The sequence below is a fragment of the Protopterus annectens genome, chromosome 11.part0, assembly GCF_019279795.1.
Source record: "Protopterus annectens isolate FY-2018-M chromosome 11.part0, PAN1.0, whole genome shotgun sequence".
Lineage (NCBI taxonomy): Eukaryota > Metazoa > Chordata > Ceratodontiformes > Protopteridae > Protopterus > Protopterus annectens.
In genome coordinates this window covers 817,302,239-817,319,851 of record NC_056745.1, presented here as the reverse complement: position 1 = coordinate 817,319,851, position 17,613 = coordinate 817,302,239, and positions in this window count along the sequence as shown.

Here is a 17,613-nt window from a genome sequence, read left to right as displayed (position 1 = left end):
ACCTGTTCACTAGTGATAGCAGGGGGAGTTATATTCGATGATATTTCCTGAGGGAAGGTTGAGGAGGAGAAAGGGGTAAAGTTGGACCTAAATTTGTCAGCCAGTAGGTTTGCCATATCTTCTGGCTCAGTACAGGTGGTGACATTAACAATGAGCTCTGCACACAATTGTGTATTGCCTTTGAGGTTGCAAACAGCTAAAGAATGCCTTGTTGTTGTCATTGGTATAGGAGGCCAAATTTACCTCAAATTTGGCTTTGGTAGATTTTATTTGCACTCTGAGTTGTTTACTTGGTTGGATGAGAGTGCTTTTATCCTGCTGGGTGTTGCACCTTCTAATTTTTGCCATGCTTTTCTTCCTTCTGTTATACAGCCTATTGAAGTTGTGATTTCACCAGAGTGGCTTGTTTTTAAGTTAGTTCTGTACTTCTTCCTGGTGGATACAGCTGCCCCTCTGCTGCTATTAACATGTTTGTATAGGGTTTCTGTGAACAAGTTCATGTAGGCAGCAGTGTTCTCTGGGTTTATGGGGGCTTTAAATTTTGCCAGGTTATCACTTAAGAGTTGTGCCTGAATATTCCAGGGTTAGATGGTGTTTCAGGTTTTAATTTTACTTCAAAGGAGACTATTTTGTGGTCTGACCTTACTAGAGAGGACATTACACTAGAAGGTGTGTATCACTCTCCCATATTAGTGAGGACCTGATCCAATATGGTTGCACACATGGTTGGTGTATTGACAATCTGATATGGGGAGTTTATATTTACAAAATCTAGGAATCACTGTGTCTGTACGTTTGGTGTCACATATAATTCCCAGTTAATAGTGGGGTAATTAAAGTAGCCCATGAATATGGTACTGGGTTGGATGCTGAGTGTTTCCAATAATTTAAATACGTTATGGATTTCCTGGGCTAAAGAAGGGGCCCTATAGCTTACAGGGAAGTGGTATGGGATTTTGCCTATTGTGATTTGAATGTGGAGAAGCTTACGTGCATTGTTCTATTTGACCTGCCCTGAGGTACATTTTTTATGTATAACAACACCTCCAGCTTTAGTCCTTGTCTATGTAGTAGCTGGCCTAAAGGTGTGGAAGGCATTATAGCTTTGCACTGCTGGTGTGCTCTCTGTAGTTTTAAACCATGTTTCATTGTCCGCACAGATAACAGAATTATCTAGGCTTGTACAGAATGGAGTTTTTGGTTTAGTTGTTTAGACTTCTAGCATTGAGCAGTAATACCTTTAGATTTTCTTGGTTTTGATTTTTTATGTCTGAAGTACTTCCAGTTTGGCATTGCCTAAAAAGGCTATTCAAAAGCCTTGAGAGGAGAGGTGCAGACCATCCCTGGCAAAGCAACATGGTCTCTTCTTGCCATCTCCTTCCATGCTGACAAATATTGCACCCTCTTAGAATGACACCACAAAGTAAGCCAATTATTAAAGTCAGTCCTCTTTTGTGCATAGGTTCATAGATTAGTACTAGAGTAACTGCCCTTTGCAGCTGTTTTAAGCCTAGCCAATTACCCCATATAAGAATCAAACCATACAGCTTGCATTTGCAAGGTAAACACCTTAACCATTATGCCAACCTCCCACCCTTGGAGAAAGTGAAATACCGTTCAATGCTAGGCTCATACCAGCCTGGGAGACATTCCAAGAGCTCCATGATGTCTCTCTTCCTACCAAATTATTTATTACAAAGGTGATATGCATTAAAATAAAATAATTGCACTTGATGAATTAAGGAACTTCCATTTCTTCACCTTATGGGACATCTTAATTCAGTAATGGTTTTATGACAGCTTTTATAGTGGTAGCTACCAGTAATGTCATAGCATATAATCATAACATTAATAACCTATGTATACCTTAGTGCAAAAAAAATGAAATGTAAAGACAAGGCAACCGAATCTAGTGATCATTGTTAGACTGTATCTCCTTTTGCAAGGAGGGCTTAGACAGTCATGGCAGATGTGAATTTGTGAATACCCATCCAGTCTTCCTGTTTCCATTTGAAGGAAGATGATATATCACACCGCTTGATTTGCCATGTTAGTATATTCCAGAGGTGGGGAAGTTATTGCATAATGAACCTATCCTGCCACAGTATTTGAAGAACAACATATTCAGGATAATTTATGCAGTATTAGAACTAGTTGCATTGTAATCTGTGATGGAAGACCACAAAAAAAAAACATATTACTGCAGCAGAAAGGTAATTTTTCTAAGCACGATGATAACATCCAAGTTGGGAAATCATGAGACTATCAGACCTTCTGTATTCCCAGACAGCAAACACGGTTAACTTGTTCTCTTTAGAATCAGTAGTTCTTTAAAATATCAACATTTCTTATTATAAAAACAGGTAATTAGCAGGCAGGCTGCATCTATAAAAAATTTCATTAGGAACACAGTTTTAAATAAAATGTATTACAAGGACCACAGATACTATCATGTGGCATTACATCACAGTTCTTTGCTTCTGGCTCATTTCAGGCCTAACAGACTTGAAAAGATGGTTGTAACACCCACGTGGTTAATTGGAATAACATGTTTTTATGCATATGGGTTCCATTTAGGATTTCCATCATTTTTTGCATATGCAGAATTTACTTAGCTTGTGACCTCACCAAGCATCATCCTGTATTGTTTATTCTCATGAAATGGAGATTAAACAAGTGGAGAAATGGATATCAGGACAAATGACATGAGTTGTCCCCCTGTAGGCTCAGCATTAGTGTGAAAGAGGGTGTCCCCACATAGAGGTTGATAATGGGAGAATTTCTGGAAGGAGTTAGACACAGAAGCTAAAGACCTGTCCAAATGTGAATACATATATTAATGACTACACAGGGAATGTATTATTTATCTGCATACAGGGTAAGATACTGGATAGTTGCACAGTATAGAAATATATAAAACAGAGAGAAGCAAACAGTGAATGTACATAGACTGTCAAACGTATATATCATTTCACATTGCTTTGAATCAAGTGTTACTTTCAGAATAAGTCGTAACCTCTGCTTCCCTTAGGGAATTCAATAGTTACATGAGGGATATATTATCAGATTGCTACACCATTGCATCATACTGTTATGATAAGTCAGATGAACAGAGTGGACAGTATTTACAGATTATGACAAGTATAAATATTTTCTTTATTTATTTGCAAATTCATACTTTTTACCAAGCCCATCCATACAACTATCCTGTGTCTACAAAAATCTTTAATTATCATTTTTAAGTCATTTCGTCTTTTACACTGCACATGCTAAATGCAGCTAATTGCATTCATTACATCAGTTTGGCATAGCTCTTGCTTTCACTTGGGCCTCATTACCATTACAGTTTGCAATGATATCCAGCAATCAGCATTTGGTCAGTTCTACAAAATAAACAGTGTAGCATAGAAAGTGCAAGGCTGCACTGTACTTAGATGTATAAGGTAAGAATGTTAAGGCATTTGTGTTGAGTGATATACTAAATGTAGCATTTATTCCATTCTCTGCCTGAAGCACGTCAAAAGGCTCCGAGATAGCACTTTGAATATAAATGAAGTACATGTTACAGAGCTGCGTTATGCTGTATGTAGTATGTTCTTTTCATTATGATATCTGGGTCTGCTGCTGAACACAGTTACAGTATAAAGTCAGAGGAGTAAACACACATGACACAAAACATGCTCAGAAACCATCATCTTTAACCAGAAATTCAGCAGGAGAGGAGGGGGAATAAGGATACCATCTCTTTTACAGTGGGATACAAGAATAAAAATGACAGCCACTCAAAAAAAAACCCATTAAAAATGAGGAAATACATTAAAAGATAAGCACCAATGTATAAGGGTTGAATAAACAAAACATTGAGAACAATCACCAAGCAGAAGCCGTTAGGAAACAAAAGGCACCATCTAAGTGGGTAATGCAAACGTAAATTCCCATCTCCACTAAGAATTTACAAGAAGTTGCAGAGTCAGCTACAATTGTTATGTCTTTTGATAATGTATCTGCTACTTCCCATAAATAATAGCATATATTTTCAGTGTGATTGTATAGTCACTTCCATGCCGTAAGAGTATGTAAACAGCCGGCTATGCTTCTCAGGAGTTTGCCCTGTGTCTGCCTGCAGCAGTATCTAGAAATACACCATAATTAAACAGCATGTGACATAATTTTACAATTTGTATTGAAAGGATTAATTTCATAAATAGCAGAAGGAATTCAAACAATTAATTTGTACATATAAATAGGTTAACCAGTCAGCAAAGAACTCCAACTAAGAGTGAGCCCTATGCTGTAAATAAGCACATTTGAAATGGGAAAAATATGTAATATCAGCAACTATGTGCCTGAGTATGGAAGGTGGGATAATATCCAAGTGCCTGAAGTCTTATACACACACACATCCAGCTTCTTGTAGAGTGGAGATTGGCTAATTATGCAGGGGCTCTTACAAGGTTTCAAGGTATGCAAGAAAAAATGCTTATCAGGATGGGTGGTATTTTCCAGTTAATGAACTATTGAGAATTGTTTTGAGGCCCAATATCATAGAAGGATTTCAATGCATCAAGGTAGTCTGCTGTGGGCTAATACCATCCAAGATGGTAGTGCCTAACAATAAATTTAGTTTGGGTGTGGGTAATGGGGAATTTATTGAGAGATGAGATGGCATCTTGATGAAGGCAAAGCAAGCTAAAGACAAAACACCATTTACCACCAGAAACATCACTTATTGCTATTATATAATGTCAATATTAAAAATAATAATTTACCTTTTCTAAATAATGCTACTGCTTGGTGGAACTTTAGTTCTCTTCCATTCGTACTCACCAGTGCAATTTTCCAGGAACAATTTCAGCATGCAGTATGCATACTTATTTCTATGTATGTGAGAATGTTCGCACACTAGTTCTGTTTTTTTTTCTTGCAATAATCATTTCTCATACCAGAAGTTCAGTAAGGGCAATCATCATCTTCACTTCTTCCACTACATCATCTCACTGACAATGAAATATTTTCTTTTTGTATGTAATCAGTTTGTGAATGTACTATGGTAAGTGCCAGATGTTTTTAAATATCTTGTAGGGAATCAATTGAGTGTGGTTAAGTGGGAGTTAAGTGCTCATCAGTGAAATGAAAACAGCAAGTTTGGTTGCAAATGAGAAATGTGTTTGGGTTTTACTGTAATGTATACTTGCATTCTGAAGAGAGGTGTACAGTTTTATGTGGCAGTATAATTTCTTTTTCTATTGCAATTCACTGAAACGATTAGTGGAGGTATGCTATATTTATACTACGGTGTGCAGAGGTTTGAAAACTTTTGCAGCATCTTTGAAAGGATTTATCCATGGTTGATGCACATAAAAGTATGAGTGATTAAACAAAGTTGTCCAAAAGTAAACCCATAGTATTTTGGATTTTTTTGCAGCCGTGGATCTCACATGCAATTTATGGTGAAATACATAACTGAGATGTGGATTCATAGTAAGTTGTCAAAGCAGGTTACTTTGTAATGGTTATCATAAAAAAGTCAACAATGGACAACAGTGACTTTCACAATAAAATGAAACAAACAAAAAACAAATATTTTTGCAGGGTGAAGCCCTCCTCCAATCCCATATTATTGCATCTGTAAAGATGTTAACTCTGAGATTGCACAGCCTTGATGGAAAGGGGAAACCTTTCTACCTCCAAATTCTGCAGCCTTGCTCACAGAACTAGCTGCTGCTCTTTAGTGCTGAATATTGACTAAGCATGATTTATGAATTCCATACTAATTAAAATCATATCAGTTCAACATTGCTATCCATTGAAATGTAATATTCTGAAAACAAAATCTCTAAAGTATTAAACAGCGTTCTGTGATTAGAAAGATGCTGAATTGAACAAAAACATAAATCCTTCTTACTTAAAGCAAGAAAGAAAGCCTTCCTGACAAGTACACTGAAATACAGTCACTGTGATAACTATGTTCAGAATACAGCTAAAAGCACAACTCAAAGCACAGTATGAATGCAAATAGTTCAATGCTGCAGGCTAACAATTTTTCTGATTGTACATAATAATATCCCATGTGATACCAGCAGTTATTTTATGTTTCTCAAACTGATACCCTGATAATTAATCTTATACTGTTACGGTAGTATGCAAATATTATCCTTAAAGTTTAATATCTGTTTACCTTTGTATATTTTGTCTATCTATATAATTGGTATGTTAAAAAGTCACTGCTTAAGTAATGTCCACTGATATGAAATAATGTTGTCACATTAGCATAGACAGCAGTGAGCATAAAACAATATACAAAGCTTGTAAATACAATTAAAACACTGAATACATTAAACCAGTTAACAGGCCACTTTATCATATAATGCAGGGGAGTTGTTTCTAACTAAATGGTAAGACATCTTTCTAGTAGTTGCCATTTAATGTTATCTTTATGTCTTGCATAGAGGCCCTGCATCCAAATGTCTCAGCAATTTGCTACCAATGTTTCCAGAGCTAATAAGTCTTGGAGAAGAGTTTTGTCTTGGAGAAGAGTTTTCAACTCCCTTGATGTGTGCGTGTATTTGGAGGCATATTTGTGCTTCCAGTTACTTGCTCTACATTTTTTTACTACTAACAAAATTATATTTAGGGTAGTCCATACCTGGATTGTCAGCGCTCCCTTGGCTGACCCCAGTAAAAAAACTTTAGGTAACAAAGGGAAATGTCTGCCTCTGATTTTATCCACAGCTTCTTGGAGGTGAAGCTTGAACTGAGAAAGGGCTAAGCAATCCTAAAACATGTGTTCTCAATCCTGTCTTGCTCATTTGACACATTTCCAGCAAACAACTGTGACCTGAGGGAATATGCTGGCCAGTGGGTGGGACATGTAGAAGAACTTTTCCAGACATTGCCACCTAAATAACTATAACTTGAAGCTAATTGAAGGGTAGCTCAGTCCTCAGTAGGGATAGGTTGACAAACTTCCACCACCCCTGCATGTCTGAAACCTTCAGAGACAGATACATGCCCTGCTATAAAAACCCTATAGAATCAGCTAATTTTGCCTGTGGGGGCATCTTGAACAAAGATGTTTTCCTGAATCCATCTTACTAAAGATGAGGGGTCACCCTCAACCCATCTGTATCTAAGTAGTTTGTGGAGATGCCTCCTAAGCCAAAGAAGTAATATGTCCATGGGGTCCGATACCCCAAATCCCTCATTAAATTGATTTAACCTCATAACAGATCCCATCCACTAGTAATTGCTCCCTGTCCTGGAGCTCAGGATGATTGCAAACCTCCCTACATATAATCAATGTCACAAAATGAAAGGGGGAGAGTACTGATGGGTGCAATATGTGCTGTCCAAGGTTTGATGCTATGGTGTTCAAAAGCCTAATGATAAGCCACAAAAGTGGTGTGTATAATAGATAAAGAATGAGGTGCACTTTTTCCTTGACTCCTGAATCAAAAGCATTTTCAATTCAATAGATCTGGCATGTATTTCAATATCAGGGAGGCCTTCTTTATGAGGGATTGTTAACACATTCCATGCAGTTCTGTATGTCCCCTGCACCCAGATAAATCCCAATATGATATTACAAATAATGAAAGCTTCATTACAAAGTGATCATGGAAGAGCCTCAGCCTGGCACAAAATCAGTGGAGAAATAAACCAGACTACCACCTGGATCCTTTGAGATAGTTCCAGTCAAATTAACTTCCATTTTCTGTCCACAGCCCAGATTTTCGACAGAAGCACCTGCAAATTAATTTGATTAGTCTGATCTATTGAGAATTCAAAAAAGACAATGTTCTTCTATTCACCCAAGAAGGGAAAGTCTATATGATAGCCACAGAGGGCTGATAATTAGGTAGAGGATCAGCAAACTCTGAACATTAACTTTGTAACACAAGGAGGTCCCAAATTCTTGCAGTAAAGTCATGGCTCCATGAAAATCTGCTCTGTGGTCTGCTGGTTCTAATCACTTATCATCAGCATAAAGCAAGATGTTATCTTCCATTTTATATTCCACTCCTTTGATGTCTTTATTCTCAAATCCTGTAACTAGGAAAATAGTAACTCTAGATATAAATTAAGTAAGGCTGGAGAAGCAGGACACCCAATGCCTAGTAGCCACCTGAACCTGGAAAGGAGGGAAAAGATAGGGGCCAAGCTTAACTGAAGTTGAGGCATCTCTATACAGTCTATGCAGCATGTCAATCAGCCACGGAGAGAGTCTTTCCTCCTCAATACAGCAAAAAGAAAGGACCAATGTACTCTATTGAATGGCTACTTGGCATCATGGCTAATTACTGTCAAAGGATTATGGTTTCTCTCTTCATCTTCCTGCATTAAATATGTTTTCAACAAATTACCCTGGGTTAAGCAATGGGCAAGAATCCAGTCTGATCCATATAAATATGTGGGGCAAATATCTTAGTAAACCAGGAAGCCAGAATGGACATGAAGATCTTATAATCAAGGATTATAACTGAAATGGGTCTGATTGAGCTGGAGTGTAATGAGTCTTTGCCTGACTTCTGAAAAGGCATAACTACCTGATGCCATGATGTTGATGGATCTGTACATTCCAGAAATGCAGTGTAAAGTATCAAAGGCTACATGAGCAACCTCACCCCTCCCCAGATTCACATCTCTACAGTTAGGGTGAGCTGTATTCTTAAGAGCTGTACAAATGAATTCCTTCAGTTCCAGGAAAGTCAATGCACCTGCCCAACCCTGCCGTCTCCTTTTGGTGCAGTGAAGAAAAGTTAGATCAAGTCCAAATACTTCCCGATATGAGTCTTCCCTGTTTGAAGGGATCCAGCTGAGGAGTAAATATCTGATAAATATTAAGACAGGGCATCCAGTACGTGGGAGGGGGCCACGCACACCTCACCAGACCACAAATCTCTAATCCTTTGAATTTGCCTTGCCACTTCTTGCTGTCACAGGTCATTCATCAAAAACGTTTGTGCTTTAGGGGACTCTTTAAAAAAATGAGCTTTATAGTCTACTCTATCTTATACCGTAAATATGTGTTAGGTTCTTTCTTGAGGGCTGCTTTTCTGGACCCTGTCACCTGAATTTGGTCATTATTGCTTGAGGGCAGCTATTCTGAACTCTGTCACCTGATTCTGGTCCTGTCTGAGTTGAGTCTATAAGTCCAGCAATTGTGCTTGAAGCTGGGCTAGCTGCACATGTTATTTCTGAATGACCTGCCAAGTGTGAGATTGTAACAGTTCCCTCAAGTGCCCTTTAAATCTATCCCACTGAACTCCTGTCATCACCCATGAGTCTGGGTTGGACCATTTCCAAGCTGCAAAAACTAGAGACACCTTCCCCCAAAAAAGAGGGTCCTTGGCAGGTCATCAGGTTCACCCTCCAGTGCTTCATTATAGGTATGATATCAAGCCAAAGGGAAATCCTAATAAGAGCATGATCTGAAAACTATACTGGATCAGAACACATCCCTCTTACCTTATACAGGTTTTCCTGGGATATAAATAATTTATCTATGAATAGAAGGTAAGATGATCTGATGGCATATGTAATAATATGTGTAGGTCCCCCCACCCCCTTGAATTTCATGAAAGACCTCCGAGTTTTCCCGAGAACAGGAGTATGAATCAGCTAACTGCCAGCCTGATCATTGGTAAAATGACAAACAGAATTACAGTCACCATCCAAGACCACCAGCCCTACCTGCAATTGGATCCACTCCCTCATCATGGACAGTAGGTCATGAGGACTAGTGTCTGGTGGAATACATATTTGAGTCACCAACCAACCCATTAAAACCCCCTTTTTTAATAGCTAACTAAAAAAAAAAAAAAAAAAAAAAAAATTGAACTGTCCAACATCACAGTATAAAATATTAAATAACCAACTATATACATATACATTACATTGTTTCCACAGTGGAGGTAAAACACTCCTGTAGAAAGGTTAGCCATGGAGTAAGGAAAAAGACACCCAGAATGCTGTGGTCGCAAGACAAAACCTTCAACTTGTGAAACAGTAAAGCCAACAAAACTCATAGAAAAGTTCCAACTAGTTACATTTCAATCAGTCCACCCCCCCCCCCCAATTCCAGCCATGATATTTAGCTGAAAACAATAGGTACAACATCCATTTCACAGGCAAGTTTGTAATACATAAAGAGAAAGGGGAGGATTTACTAAAGCTTACAAAGACTTCTTTACCATGTAGGCATAGTGGCACGGTGCTTACACAGAAGTAAGCAGATGCGCGATCCAGTAAACTGAGCTAAGGGGCGTGTGCGAGCATGCGAACATAAAAGTGTCTGTGGCACACAAATCACCTCATAAGCAGGTGAAATGCATGCAAATGCAGCAGGTAGAGTGATCCAGAAAACAGAGAGGCAGTCGTGCAGACCCCGTGTTGATGTCTGTAATGTACATGGAAAAATACTGTGTATAGGATGTAAAGATGACACTAGGGGCTGTAAAGTGTAGTTGCAGTGGCAAAAATAGTATAGAGGGCACAGATATGTGCAAAAGTAACCACTATGTGTCCAACACCATATAGAAAATAATGTAAAATAATTTTTTTTTAATACCTTGGGTATGTTTGTGTGGCTCGGCGCAGTGCACAAACATGCCTTTATGGGAAAAAGAAAATAAAAAGAATGTAAAAACCAGAATTTGTGAGTATGTAACAGTAATGCATTATAGGACCCTGTGTGGAGTATTTGCAATGTAGGACTGCTGTGATTGCTAATGAGGCAGGACCTGAAACCATGTAGTTTCCAGGTACTGTGCATGGATCTGTATGCAAATGAGCTGGGGTTACTGAATAGCACAAATGGGTATCTGTGTCCGCAGATCCCATCCGTGTTGGGACATAACCATGTTGGTGTCCACAGAAGATGTAGCTGACATCAAAAGGGGGTGTGTCCACAAACATTTAAGCTCATTGGAGCTCAGTGGCACGTGTCTGCCTGGCATGTCGATCTGCTCAACAGGGGTGTGTGTCCGGTAGCTGCTAAGCTTTGTTTAACTTAGGAGTGCATGTTTCAGTGGGTAAGAGCATGTTTGCGTGGTGCTCAGCCGTGTTGAGCATAACCTTCCATGGGAGCGTGTCTGCTCACTGTTAAGCATTATTTATCTCTGTGGTATGGGTTTGCATGGTGAACCACAGTGCTCAGCAAGGAAGACTGTCAAAAAAAATTGTCTGAGAAAGCCAATGATATATTAATTACTGATGAGCCCTGTTTCACTTAAACTAGGGGCATTAAACCCCTTAATGATGTACTTGGCAGGTGGAATGCATCATATAGCCAATCCCTCAGGATACAGCTACAGCAGAGCTATAAAATATGCATACATCCTACAATCTGATTTTTCCTCATACTCTGCATCATTGGAGTACAGACTTTTGAATTTTAACCTAGAGAAAGATAGGGGCTGCTGCAGGTCTGCTACATATGCATGTGCTAGATGCTGAGGTCAATGTAGCTGCTGCTGATGCTAACCATAGGCCTAGACTGAGAAGGAGAAGAGAGTTCAGGCACAGGGTAAATTACAAAGAGCTACATGAGCTGGATATTATAGAACGCTACCAGGTGGACAGGAACATACTAGAAGAACTCACTGAGCTCTGCCAACCTCAACTCAGACCCCAGAGGTGCCAGAAGCTGTTGAAGACAGGGGGGGGTGGAGGGTGAGAGGGGCACTTAGCGATCTAAAAAGGGCAATTTTTTAAAACTATTTACTACCACAACACAGGTTCATAGAGGACATTTTAAGATTAGCCAGTTTCACTTTTGGTGCTTGAATTAACATTTCCTGGTTGGTATTACCTATCCCATGGCTGATAATTGTATATTAACCCTAGTAAGAATAAATGTGATCATACTATAGATAATTCAAGAGGACCCATGTAAGGCATGCAGCATTTAGGAACTGCCTCTATCCATTAGTGGCATGAGGGGAAATCCTGGAGTACATGTTCTATTACCCATCCTTAGATCCAAGTTGCATTTGAATATGGACAGGGATGAGTTTTATTTTATTTGAATGGATAGTCTGTTCTGGTACAGTGGTAGCCTCTGTGATATATATCCATCTCTCCACAACATTCAGTTTAGATACCTGGACTGAGTATTTCTGATGTCATTTGACTTGCTGATGTCCAGTAGGTCTATCTGTATTAGGTCAGAGGATGCCTTGTATGCCAGACATGTCACCTCTATGCACTTTGTAGGATACTGAGTATAGTGGTAAATCTTTGAGGTGGGCCATGCAAGACCTATTGTTTAAGGCTTTTATCCTTTTAGTAAGGTATATCTGTGGGTATTCCAATTGTTGCATGGGTCTGGACAGATACATTCCAAAGTAGGCATTATACAAAATGATTGATGTAATGAGTGCTTTGTAAAGGGGACAATAACATCTCTAGATCAAGTCAAAATCAATTTGTTTATAAGCTGTGCAATATAGAAAGACTTTGTTATGACTCTGGGCACATGTTGGTCAAATGTTAAGTCACTGTAAACACAAATTCCCAAATGCCAAACAACTGCGTCAGTTCTTAGGGGGCGTTGTCAATTTGGCAGTTCCCTGGAGTAGATGACTTCCCAAAGAATACGATAAAGTATTTCTTGGAGTTTAGTTTCAATTCATGATTCTGGCACCAGTTATTGTTTGGGACAAACCTTCCTGAATGATGGTTAGGTCATTTGGGGATTTAATAACTGCTCCTAGCTTGCAGTCATCTCAAACTCAGTTGGCTAAAGCCCTTTGGTATTTCCTTTTACTTTTGAAATGTATATGCCAAACAGAAAAAGTCTCAGCACCGAACCCTGTGGGACTCCATTGGAGACTGGTCTCTTCCCCTATTTTAAACTACTGCATCCTGTGAGCAAGAATACATGTATGCATTCTTTGATTCACCTTCCTGATTGTATTAAATTATATTCCTTTTATAATACAGCACCACTTGTCAGAATGTGTTTTAAATGTGTAGTTTGGAACAATCCTCTAGTAAGCAATGAAACAAAACGTATGAACCAATAATGACAAAAATACCCATTTCAGAAAATTTCAACCATAAAAGGCCACTCAAACGTCTGTCATTACAATCCACCAATATCAGTAAATATGCAAAATCTCTGCAGAAGTAAGTAATCTAAATAATTCCACATTAAAGGGATCTGTACTAATGAAGAGGTTGCTGCTAGCAAACAAGTTTATATTTCATTGTTTCATCTACAAATAAAGTGTCTGTTACCCTTGAAGAATAAATTGCCTATGCCACATTTATTTTATTTATTTATTTTATTTTACATTTGTTGACCGGGCTAGTCCAGCTGGATATATGTCCATTTTCAGTGGAGGCCTGGGGAGAAAAGCTCCAACGGTATTACAAGTAATTCACAGAAACAGGCAAAACAAGGTAAAAATTATAAACACATTGAGTCAGAACATGAGATACACATGCAGACAGGTATAGTCATAGCAGGAAATTACATAAACAAAGTAAATAACATTAAAAAAATGATAAGCTAGTAATTTTGCAATGGAGAATGGATGGCAAACTGATAGAAATATATTAACTAGGTAACTCCTTCAACTAAACTAACCCCTGGATTCAGGAAACTTCCATTCAGGAATAGCTTATTCCTGCAGGGAAGTGACCATTTAGGAGCAGCACAGCAGCGTGCCATGCATAGTAATTAAGGCGAGCTGCCTGAGCTCCTAAATTGACATGGAGCGTAGACGAATACAGGGGCCATGTCTGAGAGCAGAGCTCTCACAATATAAATGCCCCCACAGTCAAGAACTGCAGTTTAGCTATTACAATGAGCGAAACCGCTCATAGGAGGTTGCATACCCCTAGCAACACACCCCATGTTTATAACAGCAATATTTAAAATATAATAATATAAACAATTTTTTTTTTTTTATCAAATAGATGACATTTAACCGTAGGTGCGTGGGTTTGCCCATTGCTTAGCTACGTATACTGTAGTTTAAATGGCAAAAGAAGATAAATATCAAGATACATACAAATAAAGCAGTACTGCAATAGTGTAGTGGTCAGAGCATTCGCCTTACGAGCAGTCATTCCCGGTTTGAGTCTCACTCCAGTATAGTCCATGTCAAATCACTTTATGAACAATATTTTTTTGTTGTATAACCTACTAAATAGCATATATTTGTGAAATGGAGTACTGCATTAAATGCAGATGTGTGGTGTCATTGTAATAATGTTGTAAAATCCACAGATAAAAACAAGTGCCCCACACAGTATATGTACACATGAATCAGGGACACAAATTGAAGGTATAATGTGTAATGAATGATAAATCCATAGCGTGTCCAAATCCACCACCTTCCCAAGAACCATGTTACATTTCTGTCTAAATTAGTGCTGGGGTAAGCGAGTAAGCACTATTAAGCAGTAGTAAGCAGGAGTAAACATATTCAAGCAGTAGTAAGTGGGTTTAAGCCTGTTTGCATGGGGGTAAGCAATGTGCACACAGGTTAAGTAATACTGAAGCTAACTCTCTGTAAGCATATTTAACCAGAAGCTAGCATTGCTTACTGTCGCACAAACCTACGCAAACCCACTTACAACTGCTTAAAAGTGCCTTAATCACTCTGTATCCAACCGCTGTTCTGCCCAGCAACAAAGTAAGCAGCCCTTGCAGGTCTTGAACCTAGGACCATATACACTACAGTCACAGTAGTTGACCAGTATGCCATCACAGCAGTACATGAGACTGAGGTATCACCAAACAGATCCTCACTATAGGAAACTCAAACTTAACATGTGAAAGGAATCTATATACAGTTTTATGTTGTATAACCTAGTACATAACATAAATATGTGAACTGGAGTACTGCATTAAGTCCGGAAGTGAGGTGTCATTGTAATAAAGTGTTGAAATCACCTAATAAACACAAGGACCCCATACAGTGTACATACACATGAATCATGGATACCATACACATATATAACATGTAATGAATAATAAATCAATGCCAAACAGCAAATAATATGCAAATTAAAAATTAGCTAATGCTAAGCATTGCACAGCCCTGCTTACTAGATGTAAGCAATGTGTAGGCCAGGTAAATCAGTTTGCCTATTGGTATACCCCTTTAAGCAATGCCAACCTTAGGTAAGCAGGTTTGCCCATAGCTTAGCATTTTTGAAACCATCCAATCACGGCAAAGTGCACAAAATCAGCCCTATTTAAACCCAACAGGCAGGAATACATCTCATAATTGGTTGCAGCTTCTTCCTGTAGGCACTATGACTTAGTGTGGGAGAAGTAGTGCACTTTCGGGTGCAGCACTGGGGCATCCAGGAGTCCAAAGTCATGGCAGGACTCCTTGTTAAAGACCATGACCAGATACTGCTGCAGGGCCAGTACCAGGGTTCCCAATATAAAGCGGAAGCCTGGGACCGTCTCGCCCATGTCCTCACCAGTGCCACTGGCATACCTCGAACTGGTGAGCAGGTCAGGCATCACTATGCTGACCTGAAGTGGAGAAAGAGGGAGCTCTTGGATCAGTGGATCCAAGAGGCTAGGCAGATGGGGGATGCCCCAGCCATGAATATCAGTCTACTACCTGTTTAATAGTTGCCAGCTCATGTATATTGTGGATAGGTATGGCTAAATATTCCTCTTATGTCTCTGACATTGGCAGATGAGTGGGCTGTGAACCAGGAAGCCCATGCCTGTAGACTGCAGAGGTTGCATCATGAGGCAGGTTAGTAATAATCTTGCATGTACTGTCATAAAAAATAAATCAAAAAGTATTAGAAAGTTAATTACCAGTATAAAACCTGTATTGTGTATGGCATGTACTGAATATACCAGACAATATGGCAAGAAGAGTCTCATATAGGTTGTATGTAAATAAAAAGTTAACAGCCTGACAATAAAGGTCTAACTGTTGGACTGCTTGTGTTTACTCTGGTATCATATGGTAATGTAGTGTTGCAATCTCTTAATAGCAGTGTTGTATTAAGCACTGTTACCCACACTGTGATACATAAATAAAATATGTAGGAATGTCTGTATATGACTGTTGTAATCACAAGAGGTCAGATTGTACAACTGAGAGAGACTTAGACAGAAAACAGTGAAAAGATTGACAACATAATCCAAATAGCACACTCAACTGAGACGTGAACTGTTGTATGTCTAGCACACACACCCATGGTTCGAATCCTGGGGGTGGTAGTAAGCTGTATGTAGAATCATACCCTACAACTGTATAGATATGTCCAGTTAATTGGCCCATATCCGCTGCCTGTCCCCCCGGCAAATCAGTGGGATGATCCCAGAAGTTTAGGCAGCAAATAATGGCATACAACTGATTGTCAAACATCAAAGCTGACAGAAATATATCTATAAGAACAAACCTGTCACTCTAGCAACTCACCAAAATGTTATAAGAGTAATAAGCAAAGTATGTCCCATCTCCACCCCCATGTTGTGAAGCTATGACCAGAGTGTGTGGAGTAGCAGAGTGAGACGTATGTGCATAATAATAATGTGGACTCGGGTAATATGTGTGGCAACATTCAGGTAGTGCTAACAAACATTCCCCTCACAGGTCTGTCAGATATGAAAACTGTGCCTAGAAATAATAGATTTAAATTCTGGACTGGTATTGTTTACTCTGGTATTGTATGGCATTGTTAGTGTTGCAGTTTCTCTCAATAATAAGGTATTACTCGTCACTGTCATCCACACTGTGCTACATAATAAAACTGTCTAGGAAACCCTGTATAAGAGTGTTGTAATTACAAGGTCAGATTGTAAAACCATGGGAGACCTATAGACAGAAATCAGAGAAGAGATACACATCAGTATCTATATAGCACACTCAACTGTGATGTACACTGTTTTATGTTTAGCAGACACAGCCATGGTTTGAATCCTGGGAGTGGTAGTAAGCTGTATGCATGATCATACCCCTCAACTGTACAGATTTGTCCAGAATGTCCAGTTAATTGGCCCATATCTGCTGGCTGTTACCCTGTCCCCCTGGCATATCGGCGTGCAAATCTCTGACATGTAGGCAGCATTTAATGTTATATAACTGACTGTCAGGCCTGTAAATATTTGGAAAATGTCTATGAAAACAAACCTGTTATTGTACAACTCACCAAAGGTTTATGAGTGCAATAGTCAAAATATGTCCCGGTTTCACCTGCATGTTGTCAAGACATGCCCAGAGTGTGTGCAATAAGAGATGGATAGATATGTGTATAATATTGACCTGGGATCTAGGGATATGTGTAGAAACAGTCAGGTAGTGTTAACAAACCAGGTATATCAGGTAAGAGATATATTCTGCAGGTAAACCTCAGTTCATGTATATAGTTGTCTACATCCATACCACTGTCCAAACTAAGGCCATAGGCTAGTGTAATAATACCTATAAGGTACAGATCACAGCACTAACTATTGAGAACGACAGGGATATACAAGTTGTTAATTGAGATCTTTCACTCTGCCCCACCATATCTGCAGCAATAAACTAAATACACAACTCAGTCAGTATGTGCACTATTAAATCTACTGTTGGGACATATGTCCTATTGTTTGATAAATATTTAAATTTGTTTCTATGCATG